At 38.8% G+C, this 23,852-nt stretch overlaps 1 long non-coding RNA gene across 2 annotated transcripts in view; it reads left to right on the top strand.

The window, feature by feature from the left end:
* Positions 1-11,197: 11,197 nt before the first annotated feature.
* LOC121529403 overlaps positions 11,198-23,852 on the top strand; it is a 33,101-nt gene continuing 20,446 nt past the window's right edge. The window contains exons 1-3 of one of the 2 annotated variants that reach the window (XR_005993573.1): positions 11,198-11,256; positions 14,991-15,065; positions 15,157-15,295. This is a non-coding gene — a long non-coding RNA (uncharacterized LOC121529403). The remainder of the gene's footprint in view (positions 11,257-14,990; positions 15,066-15,156; positions 15,296-23,852) is intronic. The other variant, XR_005993572.1, reaches the window with a different exon arrangement.

The raw sequence follows: 23,852 nt of genomic DNA, 5'->3' as shown, positions 1-23,852 counted from the left end.
AGAAGAGCAAAAACATCTTTTCAACCAGTGAAATCTTTCAGTGTGGCTCTCTGCTTTTCTTTTAAAGAAGAAACGTTCCAGTTCTGATCAAACTGCTGCTGTAGCTGAGATAATCATCGTTCACATGTTTGCAGTAAAACTAAAACACACCGCTTCTTTCTCCTTAAATTACACTATTTGGTTTCTCTGTTCTAAGACTGGGGACAAATGTTTCATCTTGAAGCTTTGCAAGATGGATCTGCCTGATGGCAGACATGGAATCTGGACAATCCATTCACGAGTTTATTTTGAGATTGTGAACACAAGGTTGATCATAAATATTGTAGCATCAGTCAGGTTTGGGAGCATATGCTGCTTCAACCTTGGTCCTGTCCTGCTCTGGCCTCCTGACAGCCATCTTCCAGGCCCATCTCTCTAGGTGTTCTCCCAGCTGAACCCCTCCAAGACGCATGCAAACACCCCCGGCATCTGGGCCAGCCCACTTGGTCCTGGGCACCCAGTATGAAGTGAGCCGGAAAGCGAGCCAGCTGCTATCCCTGTACCAGGCAACTGCCCCTTCCCATCCCAGCTCTCCTGACCACGTCAGCATTAGACATACGGTCTAACAGCGATACCTGAAGATGTGCCAAGAAAAGTCATCACACAAGAGTCCAGTTGGAGCCTGTGGCCATCCATCAGCATCCAGGCCTCACAGGAGAACATTAAGACCAGAATGGACAAGGACAGAAAGACTGACTTTCATCTGCACACTAAGATACCAGGAACACCACACTGTCTGGATCAGTGAGTCCAAGTCTGCAATTAATCTCAGGCTCACAGTCAGCTGATTGATGGATGACTCCGCCAAGCCAGGAGACCTGCTCTACAACTTTCACGCTCTCACTATTCAGACATAGATTCTATGGCAGCATCCCCAAATCCCTGGATGTTTGTTTTGGCCCAGGAGACGTGCATCCTCAACGCTTTAGCCTCCTCACTCAGCAGGTTAAGAGAGAGGACATCTACAGCATCATCAGCAAAGTCCAGATCAGTGATCTGGACATCACCAAATGACACTCCGCAGTTCTCTGCCCCTGTTACCCCCATCCCCATTCTTTTGGCCATTTTTGATGTTGAATATCCAGGAGCGAGGGGCCCGGTTCACCGGCTCCTACTGTAAAAGCGTGTATGCTAATGTAAAGCTTTGGTGAGAGGAGACATCTGCTTTGAAAAATGACATTACACTGAGCCTTCTCTCTCCTTATTTCCCACTATCCCCATAATTACAAACAGAGGAGCTGCCCACACACACTCAGCAAAGAATGCCCCCCCCACCCATACACACCCCAAGCTCGTATAACTGGTAACCATGACAACGGGCCCCCAGAGTTGCAGTAAAGTTTTACAGCACAGAAAGAGACCTGAAACTCCCACCATGCCTCTCTTCTCTGTCAGTGTGTGTTTGAGTGTGTCGCTGCAGAAAAGCAGAAACCGAATCCATGTCGGCGCTCTCAGTCGTCTCTCCCTCTCTGAAGTTGTTTTCCATAAAAACGAGTCTCAGGGGAGTCGAGGCATTTTTCATTAAACCGAGCCACTGAGCGCATTAGCACGATTGAAACGTATTTATGGAGCAGCATTTACATTTCTGACACAGACACAGACACGGCCCTCTGTGACCTTCTGAGAGCCTGAAGGTCGAGGTCGCCCGGGATTAAATGAAGTCTCAGTGATCGGATCGATACGGTGACCTGCTCCGTCTGCAGAATCTAACGCAGCTCTGCTGCTGAAAAACAAACTTTATTAGAGAGGAAGATCTGGGGCTCTCCTCAGGGTGGGGTAAATGTTTATAAGGAACACATCTAACCGTAAATTTGTTAAAGATACCCGGGCAGTCATGATGCCAGGACCTCTTTAATGAAGATAACAGATTCAGAGCTTCTCTGGTGGGCAGATCTAGCTTTCTCTGTTAGTGATATGGGGGATGTGTTGTTGATTTAGCTGATGGTTTTTCATAAGAGTCAAAGCATGCCAACATTTTCTCTCATGTGTGATCATGAAATCAGATATGAGTTTGTCCAAAAGGCCACTTATCTGCCCTGTAAAAATCTAACATGAATCAGCAGCTAGATCAGACGCCAGCTTAAAACTGCTGACACCACAGATAAACACTGATATCTGATCATTCTGTGTTAATATGGCAGGACTAATATCAGCTGATATCCATGTTTAATGCATCTGTTCATCCCTACTTTAAACAGCGGCCCTGATTTTTTAACCCTCAGGCATCACTTTAATTTACTACCCTTTAAAGCCATTAAGGACAAAAACGTCCACTTCCAAAAACAGCAATAAAATATCAAACATTAATGTTTTTTTCTGCTTTTTTGCATAAATCTCTTAAATAAGTTCAGCTGTGCTCAAAACTACAAAAGATTTAGTCATTTTGAGGATTTTAACCCTTTAAATGCCAGTTTGATTACTTAAAGCCAATGTTGTTTTTATGAAAAAAAGCAAAAAATGTGTTATCTTCCTCAAACCAAACACTGGATGTCTAGGGCATTATTTCTAAATCCAGCTTGGAATTGTCCATGATTAGCCTAAACATTGACTTTGATGCATTTTTAGTTTTTGTATAGCATCTGATTTAAAATTTACTACCCTTTTAAGTCATTAAGAACAAAAACATCAGCTTCCAGAAATGGCAATAGAAATAGTATACAATCATATTTTTTCTGAGTTTTTGGGTCAAATCTTTTGATCAACTTCAGTCCTGGTTAAAACAATCGAATATTGAATAATTCTCAGGATTTTAACCCTTTAAATGCCAGTTTGATAATAGGATGGTCATATTTTTTCTAAAAAAAAAAAATACACAAAACATTAATTATTTTCCAGTTGAGTTTCTGGGTTAAAATCCTCAAAACGACTGAATGTTTGGTAGTTTTAGGCTGAAGTTGTTTGAGAGATTTATGCAAAAAAAGCAGAAAAAAAGATCACTCTGTTAAGTTTTTATAGCAGTTTATTGGAAGTGGGCATTTTTGTCCTTAATGACTTTAAAGGGTTGTACGTTTGTTTCACAGTGTTCCCCTGACCTATTAGAGCAATTGAAATTTGAAATTGAAAATTTGCCTAGAAAGAAACTTACTTGCAAAAAATGAGACCACATGCACCAACACAGTCAAAATGGTGAGAAGAGAAAGAGGAAAAATTTTCCTAAATGGACAATAATGTCCCTAGTGATGCCTGAGGGTTAACCTGGCACATCTCTACTCACCATCATGATCGCTGTAGATGCAGACAAATGTCACGCACGATCAACAGACAACACAGATGCGACAGAACTTTGGACACAAATGAAAATCCAGTAAAATCAAGCAGAATATTTTGGAGTCAGTGACTCAGTACAAAGCTGAATATTCTCCTGAATTAAAACCTAAGTCTGACATCGTCTGACAAATGATCACCTTGTTCAGAGTGCTATCACGGCCATAAATCTTCAGTATCCGTCTAATAAGTGAAAACTACCTCCTTTGCATTGGAATCGTTGGACAGACAGTCGCCTCTGTGTGGTCACAGTAGAGGAGAAGGAGCTCATGCACTGCTAATTTTATTTCCACGTTAGAACAAATCATATTTAGACAAAGTTATTGCTTTAAAGAGGGAAGCCTTAAAGCTGCACTCCTTCCAGTGGCCAGGAGAGGGCGACTCCGCCCACTGAAATAAGATAAAACATGGCATTTATGAAGGCTTAACGGTGCAAGCAGTTGTAAAGAAAGCTCCATTTAATGCATAAAAGCACTTAAAGTTCAAACTCGTCCAATCACTGACTAAAAGTCTCCAGATCCAGAGGCCGCATGGGAAAGAGGACAGACAAAGACTCAGGAAGAAGAAACGCTGCTGCTGCTCTCGACCTCATGCTGTGAAGCTGCATTCTGGAGAGTCATTCCTCCCAGATCCAGATGTGTGTGCGTTTCTGAACATGTGGTCTGTGTGAAATATCTGAGTCACTCTCAAAGATTTTCTGCCAAATAAATATGAGAAGAAGAAGAAATCTGGAGCAGTTCATTTAAAGTCTGTGGTTAATTTCCACTGGTGGCAAATGGTTTACTGCTGCTCCAGCTGTGGACGCTGAGCTTCTTCTAAACTGTATTAACTGTATGAACACTTTACTGTGCATCACATTCTTTTGATTTACATATTTATTCTGTGGTTTGTGTTTCAAAATGATCCAGCTCAGGGATTTCCAGCTGGTCTAGACCAGGACCCACTGCCGCCTCCTTAGTGAGAACTAAGGACACATATTCTGAAAATTTAAACTTCTAAGGGTGTAACGGTGCCATGGCAGGGTGCACGTCCTCACATAACAAATACTGCAAAAACCACTAAAAACCCTGCACACACATACACTGGTATACGTGATATTTGGTTAAACTGTGTGATTGTTTACACTGGACCATTCATGATTACCATTACAATATACGGCTGAGCGATTCACAAAAAAATCTAATTGTGATTATTTTCCCCAGTATATTGATTTAATATGCAATTATTTTTAGGTTTCTCATATCATATATTTTTCAATAAATACAAGCAATAGATCAATCTTTATTATAACCTACACAATATTAGACAGAAATCATTTTGCCCTAGAGTACTCTAACAAATATCTAGTTGCGATTATTTTGGCTCATATTGCAAATTTGATATCAGTTGCTATATTGAAGGGATGATCATTTTTAGTCTCATTCTGCTTAAAAAACATACATAAATAAGGTGGGAATTTTCCTTCAAAAATGTCTGCATAATGTGCAAAAAATCTCTGCTGCAAAAGAAGGATTAAATTGGTATTTTGACACATTTCAAGTTAAAGAAATAGTGCAACTGTTGTGATTTGTAAATTGCAGCAGACTATTTTGCGATTAATTTCCCAGTCCAATAACAATATAATCCATAAATGTTATGAGTCTTCCAGTGAAAATGTAGAGAACATGGTTATAATAGTGTTGGATTTTTCATTTGTTTTTCTTTTTATTTCATTTTCACTTTCTGCATTTGATTTCAGTTTAGTTTTTACTGCTGGTTTGTTAGTTTATTTTTACTTTTTATTTTGAAAAAAAGCTTTGTTTTAGTTTAGTTTTTATTAGTTTTAGTTTTTTACATGTTGGGTCTGAGTGAGAGTCATACATTTTTAAAAACATATTCTAACAGGCTACTCTTCACTTATCATTTATTTATTTAATGATGATGTTAGAGCACAACTCCAGACATAAAACTACCACTGTGCTAAGTCTTAACCAATCAGATCAGGCCATTTTACTCTGGTGTAGGAGTCAGTCAGTCTGTTTGTGTCAAAGACTAAAACTAAGGACAGTTTGTCTCCATTTTTATTTTATTTTGGTTAGTTTTGTAAGTGCACTGTACAGTGGGTTTTTAGTAAAGCTTAGTTTTTATTTAATTTCAGTTAACTAAAATGATTTTTGAATTTTATTTTTAGTTATTTAGTTAATTTTAGTTAACTATAACAACCTTAGTAGAGAATAATGAGAGTTTAGAAAAGTGCACTTGTCAACTCAAAATAGACAAATATCAAGTATTATTAAACCTGAAGTTTTTACAGTACTGTTGTCAAAATAACTTTTAAAAAATAGGTTTTTCCTTTTTTAAGAAAAAAAATATAGCTACTTCTATAAAGTGCAAAAGTGGCACTGTAGTGAACTTTAAGGTGTTTCAGCAGATATTTTGATAAACGTTTACTGCACTACTGAAAGAATTGCAGCCTTTATGCATTATGTTACCGCACAGCCTGACATCACCGTTGCTAATGAGAGTAACCATGAAGCACTAACAGGTGCTTGGTTGTAATTTTATCTGTACTACTGAGTAAATTTAAATAAAAGTAGAAATACTCATAAAATACACTTCAATTTCCACTGAATACTTTGCATGGAAAAACGTTTAAAATAGGAACTGGTTCCAAAGTGACCTGACACGCCAGATGAATGTGTTTCACACACCCATCTGGTAAACCACTCATAGACAGCATTCGGGAAAGGGCAGAGCCTTTGAAAAAAAAACTCAGAGGGTGATTGGATGAAGGTTCTGTCTGTCACATCTTTACAGGCCAATCAGAGCAACAAAAACACGTGACGTAGCCGCCACCGAGGAATAAACTCCATATAGAGCTGATAACGCAAACCATGACGACTATAGACGTGTCAGTACACGACTTCTGTGGTTTTTGAAAGGAAAACAACTCACTGCTGTTCTTTGTTCTTCTTTAAATGAAGAAATGTCGACGAGTTCTGATAAAAACTGATGCTTCAGCAGCATCCACATTAATGTCTTAACCTCTTAATGTCGCCATAACGGCATCGGCCTCTTGTCACTGCTTGTATACGTCATGCCCCTCTTCACTGATTGGTCCTGTCACTTACTAACCGGGCCCAAACGGCTCAGACGGGAGCTTCTGATAAAGTTATTCATGTATTCCTTTGAGTTAGAACTGTTAGAACAGTTTAACAGAAATAAATAAAACAAAAATGAGAAAAGAGACACTCCTGCCGTCCAAATAAGAGCCCAGCTTTTAGACAGCAGCTCATCATCCTACTGACATTCTGCAGTGAGTGTAACTCCTCTTTTAGGGTTGGACTGGCACACTTGGTACCCAAAAAGAAGGGCGTCAAAAAGGTGGCATGGTATGGATCAGTCATTTGGTACTCTCATGTTCTGAAACTGCTCTGAAGTCTCACAAACAAACAGGAATGGTGTTAAATGTTGTGAAAATGTGTCATCTAAATAATCAGAGGGAGAATTCATTGGATTTATGGAGATGTTCTGAAAATTCCATCTCAAACTCAACATTTCTGTACCCAGCTACGGCCATTAGGTGGCAGCGTTGTACAAAGAAAGAGCATGGATATCTGCAGTTTGAGAACTTTATAAGTACTGCAGAGTGAAAATAATAAATGCCAAATATCTACTGAGATTGTTGGTGAGATAAATCAGAATTTGGCATTTTGCATGATTGATTCTGATCCTGTTTCCTGAGCATTAAAGTTATGATCACTTAATAAAGTAGCCTGCATACTGAAGTGCCTGATTTCATTTGGTGTCTGCCTATTTAAAGGCACATTTTTGATAAATGTTTAATATCACCCTGTCGCCCTGGCGATGACATCACCGTCTGAATTTAAAGTCCCTGTTAATGGAAAAATCTTGATTGATGCGTTTCATGTGGAGTCATTTCCTCGCTCAAATTCATCCACTCATTTAAATTTTAAGGTGACGGCTCTTTGTCTGATCTCTTCACTATCAAACCCCCAAACACCCAGCTCATCTCCGTCTCCCAGGATGCACTGGGGCTCAGGCCTGCAGCTCTTTTACGGTTGTGTATTTCACCGGCTCTTTTATTGCCACCGACAGACAATTAAAGTCTGCTGAACACACGCTCGCTGCCCGTCAGCGGGCTGCCGCTCCATAAAACGCGACTTTCTGTGAAAAACGAGTGGCCGAGCCGTCACGCAGAGGAAGAGGAGAAGCAGATAGAAAGCACACAGTGATCGGGGTTTTATTTTGGGCTCTATAAAGTCAGAGACCCAGCAGCAGCCACCCCAAACTGCTCTGGTTTGACCTTGAGACTGAGTCAAAGAGCAGCCTGCTTCTTTATCGCAGCAGAGCCCAGACACCACGGCCTGAGGGGAGTTCTGCCATCATGAGCATACAATGACTGTAAAAATCTAACTTCTGACGTTAGAACTCCAAATGTGACATGTTGAAACCTTCATGTCTTTGTTTAGACAGAAGGGAGTTTATTCAGACGACATGGTGCACAGAAGCTAACCAGTCTGTGCTCAAAGTCCCTTCATTAGCCAGCCAACCAGCAAGTTAGGGAGATTTTTCTCAATGTAAAAGAACAAGTCCTCTCATGACTGCAGTCTTCCAACCTCTCTGTGGTAAAAGTCAACAACAAGTCAGACTCCCATGCATAGAGAAATCCATGTCTGACCAACACTGAACGACTTGGAACGACTTGGGACCACTGGCCTGCTCCTCAGTTGCCCAACGTTTCTTTTCAAATGAAAGTAAATGTTGTATTTCTGTTGTAAATCACAGTCTCAGAGTGTGCATGAAGAGTGGACAGGCACAGAATCCAAGAAGCTGGACTCCAGTGTTTCTAATTTCATAATCAGTGAAGATTTGTGGCGCCATGTTTTCAGCTGCTGGTCCACTGTAGGACTGACCAAATACTGGTCCTGATTACTGACCTGGCTGATTATGGGTTTTACTTTAGTCCAGTGGTTCTCAACCTTTTCAGCCCGCGACCCCCACAACAAAGGGGCCAGAGACCGGGGACCCCACTGTACCTGAAGGTGGTTGAACAGCCATGCACATTCAAGATTAGTCATGTGGAGACAAGGCTGCACATAAGGGGGGATAAATGGGAGAGCTTTCTGGGGCCCTGCCAGACTGGGGGCCCAAGGAGTTCATCAAAACCACGGTCTACTGTAAACTTAAGCTGTGATATCTATATTTTATATTTGACCTGAATAACAACAACTCTCATCAAAGAAAAAAATATCTTTATTCATGTGTGTAGTAAAAAGCCTTAAAAATGTGAATCCCTTTTGTCAGGGAAAAAAGGAAATGGTTTAAAAGTTTCTAAAATGGGTTAATAATGGCAAAAAATGTTGAGAGAGGTGGTAAAGTTGAATTTTAAAAGTAGCAGAAATGGGTTAGAAGTGGCAAAAACTAGATTAAAAATGTCAAAATTGGTATAAAGTGGCAAAAATGGGCATAAATAGTGGTATAAGGGAGTTCAAATGTGGCTGAAATGGCTTTAAATGAGCAAAAATGGGTGGCAGGTGAAATGGGATGAAAGCTTGATTTAAACTGCTAAAAAAGGTTAACTGAGAAAGAAAAACTGTTTAACTACCAAAATTGGGCATAAAAAATGATGAAATGTGGTTAAAATTTGGGAAAAATTGGTGTAAGAAGTGGTAAAAATTGTTTAATAATGGCAATAATAGGTCAACAGAGGCAACGTTTGGCCTATGTGGCAAGAATATGTTTAGAAGTGGCAAAAACAGGCAGAAAAAGAAGTGGTGGAAACTGACCAAAACAGGTGTTAAATGGCCAAAATGTGTTAAAATTGGTGGGAAAATGATGAAAAGGAGTAAAAAATATGACAAAATTAGTGTCAAGTGGCAACAGAGTAATTTAAAAACATTTTTAGTTTTTTAAGGCATCTGGAGACCCCCTCTCAGTGTTTCGCGACCCCAAAGGGGGCCCTGACCCCAAGGTTGAGAACCACTGCTTTAATCATGTCCTGATATGATTAATCAGTTAAAGAATAGTCCACTACTCTGCCTCTGCTCCGAGTTGTGTCTTTCCTCTGCTCTGTTCTTTAACTCGCCACAGTCTCCCTTATTATCCTACAATACTGTCTGATTAATGTCAATATGGATAATAAATCTAATTTATTTTAACCTTTATCTGACCAGGTTAGGCCCTTTGAGCTCTCTTTTTCACTGGAAACCTGACCAAAACATGACAGCAAAACAGTTTGAAAAATCAAACACAGTCGGACTCAAACAGTTTATGATAAACTGTAAATATAATAAAACACCAGCTAAAATATCATACACTGGCCTCTCTGGGGCCCATCATGTCTTTTTTGGGTAGCCCTGGCAACAACAGGGATGGGAAATTAATTGTAAATTAGAATAAATTGCAATACGGCCAGCTGCAATTTAAAATTCATAAAATCTGCAATATTTCTAAAACTCAAAATGTATCAAAACAGCAGTCTGACGTTTTTGTGCAGCAGACATTTTATGCACATTATGCAAACATTCAAATATTTTCTTGAATAAAACATCCTGCTTTACTTTTGTATGTTTTTCTTATTTAAAACCAGATGTCATAAAATTATCATCCCTTCAATAAAGCAATTGATATCAAATTTGCAGAATGAGCCAAAAAATGCCATTAGATATTTGTTTAAAAATGTTTTGCCCTTGGGTATTCCATCTAATTTTGTGTAGATTATAATTTAGAAAGCTTTATTTTTAGTGCTTGTATTTATTGAAAAATATATAATATAAAGATCCTAAAAATAAAAAACATTAAATCGCAATTTCAATATTAAGGGGAAAAAAAATCACAGTTGATTATTTTCACAAATCGTTCAGCCCTAGAAAACAGTGCCACAGGCTGATCACCTCTGCTCTCTGCTGCACTGATGCAGTAATTCATGCATGCATTCAGCTCCAACCAAGTATCGGGGTATGAAGAGGACATTTATGACTTATAAATCCTTTTCTGATGCCTTCGATAAATTCTAATATTTCAGCTACATTAAAGATTTCACAGCATGAATCTAGAATATATCAGAATTTATCATTTGTTGAATTAAATCACAGGAAAAAAGAGATTCTCTTCAATGTCCTGATTTATTTAGTTTAATGCTCCTGCAGTTATTCTGATGTTAGAAGCCTAATACCGCCAAAAACATTGTTATGTGGTAGTTATTCTGCATTTGGTAGCAGGTATCATCATGTAGTTTTCTTCTAAACACAGTGGACATAAAGGGGTTATTTCAGTGATGAGCACAGATTATTTAGCATTAAACAGAAGTCAGGCTGAATAAACAGACACAGGGCGCCAAAAGGCATTCATGAAACTATCTTTATACACCTGAACATGCTGACAGGTGTCTAAAGGAGACACTCGGACACAAACTGCAGTCAGCCCGCGAAAATAAGCCGCAAACAAACACAACAAACAACCTTCACAGCAATCCCCACACAGCCAGATAACCCAGATCCTCATTTCTGATGTCTGAGCCTCATCAGATAAGACCAAAAGCTGCGTTAACTCAGCTTTTAACGTTTCAGAAACACAAACAAACGTTCCCTCTGCTCACCTGTTGTCCACGTGCGCTCCACTTCCGCTCCTCCGCCTGCCGCCATGTTGGATAGAGGAAACCGTACCGAACCATTTCCGCCCTCTAAGTAGGAGATTCTGGCGCGAGTTTGAAGGTGAGTTAAACTGCGTGTCACCTGTGTCTCAGTAAAAACTGCAGATAAACCTTTAAGTGGTAAAGATAAGGCGATAATGGCAGATACTGCTGTAGGTTTGCTGAGCTTTAACGCTTTTATTTCAAACCACATCTTTTTTGGGGATTTTGCTACCTAACCGTCCAGTGGGCGGGGCTACAGCTTTAAAAAGCGGCTGAGTCGGCCTTCAACGTCACTCTATGGTTGGTCACAGGTAAAGGTAAGAAGTCTGACACCTGGTGCGTTATAGCTGGTCCCTATAGGGCAGCATTTTAAAATTACTCATTTGAATTATGTTCCAATACTCGCCCCCTTTGCTAACTGGTCTGAAAGGTGAGCATTAGGTTTATAAATGTTAGATGGTCTGATCTGAAGATACTGAACCGTTATGTGAGCTTGGTTTTGGGGACAGTGGTGTAGTGGCTCATGCAGAGGTGTGTACTCTGGGTTTATAAGCTCTTTATCAGGTCTACTCTGTATTTAGAAGTGAGTGTGCTCACTGGCAGTGGTTCTCAAATGGTGTGGCAAGTCTGGGTGTGCTGTGGGAGTTTACACAACCATGCATTATTACTATAACTGTCTAAAGCAGTGCTTCGCAAACTTTTTTGGTCATTCCCCACTTTGAACGAGGGGGAGTTTTCAAGCCCCAGCTGGCTCGATCACCCTAACAAAAACCCTGACAGATTACGCATTTTTGAATTCATTGAAATAACATCAAGTAATGTAGGAGGCTGTTTGTGCCTGACAGGTAACTGATGTAGCCTTTACCGAGCAGTGTTCCTGCTGTCGATACTCAGTGAGTCTTCTTTTAAAGACATTCAGTGGCTTGGTGACGTGACTGGGGTGTGTTGTCTCCAGGCGTCTCCTTAATTTTGTTGGGCCTCATGCTGTCTGCTGCTAATGTTTTCAGACGCACTGATATTTAAGCACTTTTGATTCAATAATGGCAATAATTAAGGAGGAAAAAGAAGAAAAAAATGAATAAAAACAAATGTTTTATTCCCGGCTTCTCAAGGCTCCTACCCCACTGTGGGCCAGGGTAATCAGTACCCTTCTCTGTACTACACCCATGTATTAGCAGGTAATGTGGTGATCTCTGGTGTAATATAATGCTGGTATCTAGTTAACCTAACTCCTGATTTGATGAAGGATTTAGGGCTGAAGATCTGGCCTGTTGGATGAACTCTGATCTGGTCACACGTGAGAGTAAATGTAGAAGAAAATGAAAACATTCTCAGTATCAGATTTCCACCATGAATTCATCTGTAGTTTATATCAGTACAGGGGTTATTGAAGGTGTCCACTCTGTTGCAGTTCACTAAACTGACCACTAGATGGAGAAAGAGCACCATAGAGCCACTACTGCTGAAGTAACGAGCCCCTTCCTCCTCTTTCCTCCCTGCAGTGAACATAAAATCATGGAAATATGACTCATATTTAACACATTACCGACCACCGTGTTTTACAGTACAGCCTGCAGCTCCTGTTCACTTTATGGCTCTGTTTTATTAGCTAATTAATCCTCATATAGTATTGATAGACTGATAGATACAGTGATTGGTTTTTAACATTTTCCTCACTGTTTAATTAATTGAACTCCTGGATTGTTTCTACTCCATGAATTTGTGTGTTATTTCCTCCAAAAAGGTACAGCTGTGATTTCTATGGCAGATATTCTTTCTGTTAAATTTCAGCATTTCTGTGCATGTTTAATGTGAACAAACCAAGTCAACAGTGGGGTCAAAATCAAACAGTCCTTTTGTATTTGACAGATATATTAGTCAAAAGCTTTAACAGAAAAGAAAAGAAGTAAATCCTGGTTATTTCTCAGTATTTATGTAAACCTGCTGTCACCACTGAACTATTTAGAGTCTTCATTGGAATTTTAAACTGTGTAAACATTCGATGCACCTATTGATAAAATGCAGAAACCTCTGGCTTTAATATTTACATGTCTATATTCTATAATTTTTTATAGAATAATCCATGCATGGATTAAAGTATTTCTTTAACAGAAGGTTTTGTTCATGCATGAAGAGGAAGGTAGAGGACGGTCATGCCAGGGCCTCTTGCACGGTGTCTGCAAATTTGCATAAAATGTGAAAACATTTCAATAATGAATATGAATTCAAAATGTAAATATGATGCCCATTGTGCATTAAAAAATAGAATCAAAATAGTTTGATAGTCCTAAAATGTTCCTGGATAGAACCGTGGACCACCTACCCCCAAAACTGAGCTGAAGTTAAAGCTCCACCATGTTTTCATATCACAAAATTCTACTGAGATCAATCTGTAAGTATCCAGATAATTAAACAGCACATTATTGTGTGGTAAAATAGTATAAAATTAAAATCAAATAAGGATTTGTGGCTGTGATATTACACCATTTAGCACCATTTATGTTGATTTTCAAAGTTCCATCTTCTCTCTCGGTGTTAAAATACTGAGAGACTTTGAGTTTTTGTTCTTCACACGGACGTGATGAGTGAGAGCTGCCTGATCAGATTTAGGTTTATTCATTTATTTATCCGTTTATTTGTCAGGGACAGTAAATAAGCATTGCTGCATTTAAATACAGTGCAACTGATGCAAAGTGTACAAGACTTCTAACCATGGCTAATTTGCAGTATTTGTCCCTGGTTAGGCTTTTAAGGAATGACACACGATACAACAGAATAAAATGGACATAAAAGACTAAAATGGCAGTAGACATGAATGAAGAACCACTGTTATCCTGCACTGATGCAGCTCTGTGGTCATTCTTGTGTTTGCGTTTAGCAGAATAGGAAAGGGCTGCTTGCTGTTTGCCTGGGGTCTCAAAATTACTCTAGAAGTTTCAAAAACTCCCCTGCATAAAAATTTTTCAAGAATTCTTCTCTTTAAAAAAATAGCAAAATAAGATACACATTTAGACATAAAATTCCATGATACTTGAGTTTTTTGTTTTAAGTAAAATGATCCGTGCACTTGCAGCGTGCAGAAGAAACAAATGTGATGTTTGTCAGTGTGCAGAAATATGCAGAATCATGTGCAGTAAGTATAGCACAACTTTTACTAACAGAATGTTAATAAAACAAAACCACAATAACTATGAAATAAAAAATGTCACTTTGACAAACAGACTTTTGATGGCACTGCTGCTCCTCTGTGGAGATTCTGTTTACTTGTTGATTAAGTTTTTTTATTTTATTGTGAAGGCAGGTGAATGTTTGCCACATCGAAGACAAATTTCCAAACACAGACCAGAAAAATCAGTCCAGTCGTACTGAGCGATAAAAGAAACAAATATAGAAACAATTTCTCTGAGCATAGAGACACACGCTGGCAACATTTAAACATAAATAAATATCATTCTGTTTTTGCAGGCAAGTTTTTCAACATGAATTTGTTCATAAAGAGTGTATTATAAATCATAGACCATGAAATGATGATTCAATTTTAACATTTGTCATCAAACATAGATAAAACATAGTATGATATCTAGACATAAAAGATAAATGTGTAAAAGGATCAAAATAAATAAAACCAACAAAAATAAGATGGGCAGAGTAAATGTGATCTTATTCAGGCTCTAAACATAAATAAGTCCCATGACTCCTGTTCCTTATTGTTATTTTAAATCTGCAGATTTAGAGCCAGAGGACGGATCTCTGACATCAGCTGAGTTTTTAAAACCATCTAAACCCTTTTTTTTAGAGTCATCACTCTGCTCCACTTGGTTTTATATTATTCTTACATCTGATTTTCCTCTCACATTTTCAAATCTATCCTCTATTTGTCTTCATGCTGCAGGATCAGTTATTTCTCCAAACATGAGACAAGCAGAAGCTCTGCAGCTGAATACGTGTAATTTAATCTTTAAGAAAAACACCCTCGGTCGATCCTGTTCTCTAGCATATTCATGAATGATTCCATGGTCTTAAATTCCATATTTTTGTCTTGTGTTTTTAGGAATCCAACTGAAGAGTCCCGAGCAGCCAAAGAAGGAGGAAACGCCCAGAAACGACGCCCGACAACTCCAGACAAGTAAGTGAAGAGTCTTTAAATTTAGCTTTTAGCCCACTAAAACACGTCTAACAGTAATGTCTGATAGTAAACATTATTCCTTTACAAATAGATCAAAGGAAAAACAATAAGAAATACTTGCAGAATGACGGTTTAACTGGAGTTCCAGTCCAGGGAGGGACGAGTCTTTGAATCCTGGACTTTCTGCACAGACGGTCTGAGATGTGTGCCGTCTGCAGGAGGCTCTCATGGTAAATTCAGACAAATCTACTTTACTTAAAAGGCAAATATTCTGAAATAATTCTGGCAGTTTAAAGAATAAATGCTGATCTGTAGTAAAGAATTCTAAAATGTTTAAAAGTTAAATTTGGTAAAAATGTCTGATAGATTTCAGCTTTATGGTGCAGGTTAAAAATTCACTCATGCACAAATATGAATGTTTGAATTCATTCTGAGTAAAACGGCTAACTCATTCACAAAAATACTTCTGCAGCTACACACTTTTACTCACAGGCAAACTTGAACTTGACCCTTACCTGATTCCGTAGTCAACGGTCAAATTCAGTCTCTTGCTGAGCCCGTCTGTCCGTCCTGGTTTTACGGTGATTTATGGTGCCAGTCACGTCTGCCTTCAGCTCTGAAAGAAAAACACCATCCTCCTTCACTCTTGTCTCTATCCACTGTTTTTAAACAGAGCCGATCTTTAAATATTTGGGTATAAACCTCTCCAACAGAGAAAATCAAACAACCAGAAGAATTGATGAATACAGGAGGGAGACTTTGAGCTCACCTTTCTTTCCTGAAGTCGTTAGAATAAAATAGAAATCAAAACGTACCATACTGAGCAAAAGAGGAAATATCAGACACAAGGACAAATATTTACATTTGCTTTAACCCCTTCTCTTTATGCAACTGCAGCGTGTACCATCAAGACCAAAGAAATAGAAGTGAGTGTCCTCATCACAGTTTTGTTTTTATGAAAAGACAAAAAAGTCAAATTTAGTCATAAAGCCAGTTTTGCCTGAGCATCACAGTAAAATTTGATTTTTGTAAGGATTGCAGCTGCAATCTTCTAAATAAGTTTTAATAGTGAAATGTGAAAAGAGGCCCTGAAACCCTGCAGCATATTTCAGTGCAGACGGGTTTTCCTCATGGTCGTGTCAGTGCATTTCCTGCGTCGTGTTTTCAAGCAGAGATAAAGATCATAGACGTTGAAGTCAGACGTCTGTAGAGGAACACACGTACTCACACATGCAGGTGTTAATGAACCACCCAGGTGGAGATCTTCTCTTCCTTTACGCGTTTTATGGGAGAAACAACATGGCGGTCAGAGCAGGAAGTTTCTCAGAGGTCAGCTGACCGCACAAACATCTGCTTCTTATCACCATGACAACCCTCAGTGCCTGGGTGCAGATGGTGTGTGAAGCAGCGCGCTCTGTTGATGAATTTTTACCTGTGTTATCTAATGTAATCTCTCACTGTCTGTGCTAAGGCTGAACAATTTACAAAAATAATCTAATTGTGATCTTTTTCCTCCAATATTACAATTTAATATGCAATTATTTTTAAGTTCCTAATCTTATTTGTTCAATAAACATAAGCAAGAAATCATTTTATGTTATAACAAGCACAATACTTGATAAATTTAGCTAGAGATAAACAATTTCGAACAAAATATCTTATTGCGTGTTTGGCTATTATAGCAAATTTGACATGTATCGCTATATTAAAGGGATGATCATTTTTCATATTCTTATTGTGATGAAGAAAAACAAACATGATCAAGAAAAGAAGGATTTTTGTACAAAAAGAATTAAAATGCCACTTGAAAGTTTGCATAATGTCTAAACAAAGAAAAAAGAGAGAGTATCAAACTGCTATTTTGAAACATTCCCAGCTGAATAAATATTGCACTGTCTGTGTTTTTGAAAATTACAAAATGCCATATTGGATTTAATCTAATTTGCGATTAATTGCCCAGCCCTAGCCTGTGCTTTCAGAAAGGGAATCAGTAATCCAGCATTGGCTCTAAATATAAATTCAGTGAAGATTCAGCTGTGATTTTGACTTCCAAAGATGATAAAAACAGAATATTAATGATGAAATGATAACTGAGCTGCATGCTAGGTTGTGCTTTTCTAGTTCTGTAGTCAATGCTTCAATATTTTTATTTTTATATTTTTATTTGTGACATGTTTTTGTTTATATGTTGTCATTATATTCCATTGTTATTTTTATATATTTCCGTTTATACTATTTGTTTTCATTCATTGCTTGTTTTTCATTGTTAAAGTCGATTAATCAGTGATACATTTGCTGTGATATAAATGCATAATCATGTTTAAAAATCTTAATCTCAGTATCAAACTACTAACCATGATTGCGATTTTTGTCATAATCCAGCAGCCCTGATACAGAGGATTGTGGAGGCATTGGAATTTAAAAATAGCATGTTTAAAAACTAGGGATGCACCATATTGGATTTTTGCAGATATTTAATGTCAATATCAATACTAATATTTAAATATGTTTTATTTAACCAAAAATTTAGACCTCTGAACACAATTTAAGGTTTGGGGATGAAATTAATTAAACTTTTTTTTCTTAAAACACACTTTAAAGTTTAAAGAATGAGGATTATTTATATATTTAACCTTTATTTAACCCGGTTAGTCCCATTTAGAATGGCAGCAATGCAGTTTCAAAATCAAACACACTCATAATAAATGACAGGTACAGTAATAACTAAACATCAGCTGAAACAGAGGCATCCAGACAGTGGTGTCAAGAGTTTTCACTAAAGATTTTAAAACATTCAGAGACACCAGGTTCTGCAGTTTAAATTCATTCTGCAGAATTTTCCACACAAAAGGAGCAGGAAACCTAAAAGCCTTCTTTCCCAGCTCAGTTCAGACTTTGGGAACAACAAATTGCACAAAGTCAAACAAACGCAAGTCAAGCGATCCATCCTTCAAGATCGAGGATGAATAAAGAAAAAGATCTCAACTTACAGAAGTCTGTTGGTCCAGCCTAAAACTCTTTAATTTTAATAGACAGATGGATGGATGGATGGATAGTCGTTTATTGTCATTACATTGTAAAAACACAATTGAATTATGTTTGACAGTCTCCTCTGTTATGTAGCAGCAAACCAGCAGGTGGTTAGAAATCCGCAGCCTCACATCATCCTTCCTTGGCGAGGGAGCGGGCATCCAGGAGAACGATGCTCAGTACAGCAGGTTTGTGTGGGGCCACTCTTAGATTAGCCTGCAAGCCTGGCTTCTTTGCCCCGCTTCCGCCTTCTCGCACAACGCAGTCTCTGCCTCCTCCCCACCTGGCTGTCAGTGTCGTACTGCTCCACATCCTTCTCCTTCTCTGAGCGCCCCGTTCTCTGGATAATCTCCGTCGGGAAAGATGTAAACTCCATGTGCATGCTGTCAGTTCTGGTATGAGTGTAGGTCTTTGTTTTGCTGCTAGTGATGGAGCGCCATGCCGCTGCATTTGTACGCGCCACCCCATGCTAGGTAACATTCAGTAGCCTCCTGTTGATCAGGCGGCGTTCTGTTGCAGTTACCAGCAGTTGTTGTTAGCTTTTAAGCTAGCCAGGAGTTGTAGTTGAGGTCTTCTTTTCACCTTTTTTGGGTTTTTCTTGATGGAAATTTCCCGTTCTTTCTCTCCGAGGTGTCCTTGACCATCCATCTTGGTTGTTTTCACAGGTTGCAACATATGTTGTCAACTTAATTGTGAAAAAACACTACAAGTCCAAGATATAAGTCAAGAGTGCATCTTTCTTGCTGCCAACAACTGCTCTGGTTGCAGGCAACTTTTTTTTTATTAGTATATATGGTCAAATTCAACTGCTTATAGGTAGGCTGATATTCATGGCCAAAATATTGGATGTAAACTTAAATATCAGCAGAAATTTTGATATCAGGCTGGTTATATCGTGCATCCCTATTAAAAACTGTAAAAGTTCACACAAGCTGCATCACCTCTCCTCTTCTCTGTGCATTTTTCTTCCTACATAAAACACAAAAATATCAAATCAAATGCTGTTGCATTATTTATCCATGGCCCTGAAGCTAAAAACAGCACATACTTTCTTGACTGGGTACAACATACTTCATACCCAGTGACTTATTTCAGAGTCTATCTCCTGGTTCTTTTCTTTTACCCGAGTACGATGACTTAAGTTTTATCCTCATGGATCTAAACGCTCAGATGTTTCCTCAGCTGTAGCTCTAACCTGTGCCAGGCGGTTTGTGGTGTGTGTTCATGTAAATGAGCGGTGGACTGGAGGGAAGAGCTGGCAGAGAGGTTTATGTTTCACATCATCTTTGGAGTTTCAGTCAAACATTTCAAACCTTTAAGGCTTCAGTCAGTGCCACCCAGGACCCGGCGTCATGTGACCGTTTGGCGGGGGCCTACGTTAGCAAAGCTTTGAGCTGGAAAAGCTCCAAATCTGAACATGATGGTTCGTACTGAAACCGATGTTTTTCTCCACTTTTTCTGCTGCAGCCCTCCCTCTACGCATGCCTCCCATCGACCATGAAAAAGATTAGATTTAGTCCAATCAGAGACTTGGTCTGTCCAGTAAAAAATCTCCTTCATAGGTATACCAGATACAAGCAGATGAGTGCTGGCTACTGATTTCTGTCCATACCGCGTTACTAGCTGGCAGCGGATGGAGTCCGGCTCTAGGAATGTGCAGGCTGAGGCAATGCCTCTGAAAAGCTCCATCAAATCATCCTGCTTTTTCTTAAAATGTAAGAATGGGTTATTTAGGTCGGGTTATTTATCTGGACCTCTCTTATTTCAGCAGAGCAGTATGAATTTAGCTCAACTTTCCTACATAAAGAAATTATACTGTGGTTTCCTTTACCTGTTTGTTCTGCTGGTGTCTTTGACAGATATTTTCTGAATCATTTACAACACTGAGACTGATTTTACAGGAGTCCTGCAGATCCTTGAAAAGTCTTAAATTGCACTTTTGAAATTTAAGGCCTTAAAAGTCCTAAAAAGTCTGATGTTTAGTGGTGAGAGGTCTTAAATCTTAGCCTGCCCTTTGAGTAAGACATGTCTTTGTTTTAATCCTCTTCCTCTCTAAATCGTTGCATAGATATTCTCCAGAGTTCAGTTTTTGATGCTCTAAATTTCCTGGAGGAGCCCTACCTCTCTCTGATTTGATCGGACTCACTGATTAAATTAACTCTGGCCCACTTCTCTAACATCTGGGCCACCAGGTCGTCCACTAAAGAATGGTGCAGCCCACTGTTATTATAACAGGACTTCACTGATTAAAGTGTTCTTCTGCTTTTTAATAGTTAAAGTGTTTAGAATCAGCTCAACATGCAAAGATATGTTATGATACACATAAATATACTGTATATTGATAAAATAGAGGCATTAAACATGACAGAAATCATTAATTTTAGCCTTTTTGACCCCAAAAAATCTGCAGCCCTGCACCGTTTAACATTTGATGAACAGTTCATTAAGTCAGTCCTGGTCTGGCATACTGAGGAATCTCATTCCTCTTATTTTTGACAGTTTGCTGTGCATAAAGTGGTTTAATGTTTCTCTATTCAGGTCTTTAAAGGTCTTGGCGTGTAGGAGCACTGTTTTAGTCACTCAAACTGTTCTTGACTGGTTCAGGTCCTACTTGTCTGAGACATGTTTTAAAGTGAAATTGGTGACTGTGTCTCTTCTTGTGCCCCGCTACCCTGTGGAGTTCCCAAAGGTTCTATTCTTGGTCCCGTCCTTTCCTCCCTCTACCTCCTTCCTCCTGGCTTGATTTTTAAAAAGCATGGATTATCTGACCATCTGTATGCAGACGACACTCAGATTTACCTGAAAATGAAGACGAATGATGGCAGCTCTCTCAAACGTCTGCTAGACTGTTTTAAAGACATTAAAGACTGGATGGCCTCGAGCTTTTTACATTTTAATGAAAATAAAACCAAACTGATCATTTTTGGCTCCAGTGGAGCCCAGGAGGCTCCTCTCTGGGACCTGGACCCTCTTTATCCTTATTTTAAACCCACAGTTTTAAATCTTGGTGTAAAAGTTCAGTGATTTTAAATTGGATCAACAAAAAAATTCTGTTGTTAAATCCAGTTTTTAATCATCTGAGGCTTTTAGCCAAGATTAAATCAGTTTTATCTTTTTTCAAGGTTTATTTTTGGGCCTTTTCATGCCTTTATTAGATAGAAGAGGACAGTGGATAGACTCAGAAACAGGGAAGAGGACGAGGAGAAACATGCAGGAAATGGTGCCACAGGCCGGTTTTGAACCAGCGTACATGGTGAGCACCTCAACCACTCGACTACCGGTGTGCCCCTGGTTTTATCTTTTAATGACTTTGAGCGAGTAATTCATGCTTTTGTTTCTGCACGGTTGGACTACTGTAATGCTCTTTACGTTGGTGTTAACCAGGCTTCCCTCGCACGTTTACAGTTGGTCCAAAATGCTGCTGCTCTTCTTTTAATAGGGACACGAAAATATGAACACATCACTCCGATCCTGGCGTCCATACACTGGCTTCCCCTTCATTTTAGAATTCATTTTAAAATTTTATTGTTATTAAATCTTAAAACAGATCAGCACCCCAGTACATCTCTGACCTTTTAAATGTCTACATCCCCACATGTTAAGGACCCCCGCTCGTCCCAAAAACCGGATTAAAAAACCCGAGGCGATCGAGGCGATCGAGCCTTCTCTGCGATGGCTCTCCAATTTGTGGAACGAAATGCCAGTAGAAATTAAAACATCCCCCACCCTACCGACCTCTTAATGTTTTTACTTCTGCAGTGTTTGTGATTTTTTTATTTTTGTGATTTTACTAGGGATGTCAGATATTGGTATCAGAGATATCAACATCTTTGCTGATGTTTACATCCGATATTTTGGCTGTGCATACCAGCATATATCAAATGTCAAAGTTGGCCACATATCCTAATAGATTAGTGGAGTTTTAGGCTGGACCGACAGACCTATGTAAGCTGAGATCTTTTTCTTTATTCATTCTCATTCTATAAACTTTAAAATGTGTTTTAAGAAAAAAAAGTTTTTCTTTTTTCATCCAAAGGACTTTTTTCGTTCAAAGGACTGAATTTTTAGTTATGTAAAACATATTTAAATATCGGTATGGGCTAAAATGAATCTGTAAATATCGGATATCGGCAAAAATCGGACATCGTGCATCCCTAGATTTTACTGTGCAGCTCTTTGTAAACTTGAATGTTTTTAAAATGTGCTATCAATAAAGTGGATTGGATTGAAACTTATATCACACATTCTCTTAAAAGTAGAGCTGGGAAATTAATCAAAAAAATAGATTAAATCACAATATGGCCCTCTGCAATTTTTAAATCACAGAATGTGCAGTATTTCTTTAACTTTAAATTTATGGCAACATGCTAGTTAAAAACTGTTTTTATAGCAGAGGTGTTTTGTATTACATATCATGCAACCATTCAAGTCCAGTTTTTAAAAAATATTCTACAAAAAAATCTACTTTCTTCCTTTTCATATATTTTTCTTATTGTGTATGGCAATGACATAAAAGTTATCAGTCCCTTCAATGTGAGAATTCTTATCTGTTGCAACACGAGTCAGAATCGTCATAGATATCTTTTAGAAATGGTTTAGCTCTTGTTTAATTTAATAATGAGTTGGTTATAAAATAGAATAATTTACTATTTGTGTTTGCTGGAAAATACATAAGATGAGGAACTTAGGAATGCATACCAAAACAAAACAAAAAAAATTGCAATTAGATTGTTTTCATTCAGCCCAACTTAAAAGTATCAACCACTGATGAAAGTCTCTATTTAGCATCGGTATCAGAAAAAGCACAAACAATGTCCCACCCTGCCTTAGAAGTGCCTAGATGCCCCATGTTCCTCACAGACGGCTGCTGGTGCTGCAGCGAGGAAGAGAAATGAACACGGAGGAGGCGAGGATGCACGTCTCTCCCCAGTGCACTCCTCTCCTTCCTCTCTGCTTGGATCAGGAGATCTAACCCCTGCTTCTGTCTTCAGTCCCTCTTTCCTGGACATTTATGGCTGTTGTCAGACCAGTTGGAGCGCTGGCCAGCTGTTTGGTGTGCAGTGATGGTGTACGGCATCCTGTCTGCGTGCCATAGCTCAGAGTAAACATCTCCGGTTTAGCGACTCAAATCATCATCCTCAGTAACCCGGCACTTTCGGGGAGAGTTCAGGTTTTATTATTAGTCATTTTTCAGCTGTTTTTACCTTATTTCTCACATCTTTATTTCATCTGTTCTCCTTGTTTACCTTGTTTATCCAGATTTCTTCTCTGTGGCTCAGAGCGTTTATTTGCCTCTTCTGCTGATGCCTCCAGCTCCATGGCACTGAATTTAATTTTGTGCTTGTTGTCGGTTGGCCTTCTGTCCAAACTCTCCGTGGCATAAACCAAACATGCAGCATAAAGGAATGCATATGTAGTTTTGTACTCTTAATGTGTGATCTTCGTAGATTCAGCCCTCAGTAACCCTAGTAATGAGTCTTAAAGTCTTAAACAGTCAACATTTCTTAAAGTCTCCCAGTCAAAGTGGTCCAGACCCGGGCATGTGGCTGATGCATGGGTGCATCTTTACCTTCATCCAGCCTCTGGTACGAGGGTTTCTTTCTAACCTCTGCATAACAAACTCTCCACAAATACAGAAATACTGCACAGATTCACTGATTTATTCTCTTTTCTGGACTGTTGAAGTCTGCAGTGCTGCAGACGTCTGTGTTCCATCCCTGCTCTTACATCTTAACTTCTGTGCAAACGGGTAAATTA

The sequence above is a fragment of the Cheilinus undulatus genome, linkage group 21 (genome assembly GCF_018320785.1).
Source record: "Cheilinus undulatus linkage group 21, ASM1832078v1, whole genome shotgun sequence".
Classification (NCBI taxonomy): Eukaryota; Metazoa; Chordata; class Actinopteri; order Labriformes; family Labridae; genus Cheilinus; species Cheilinus undulatus.
This window is presented reverse-complemented; position numbering and strand designations above follow the sequence as displayed.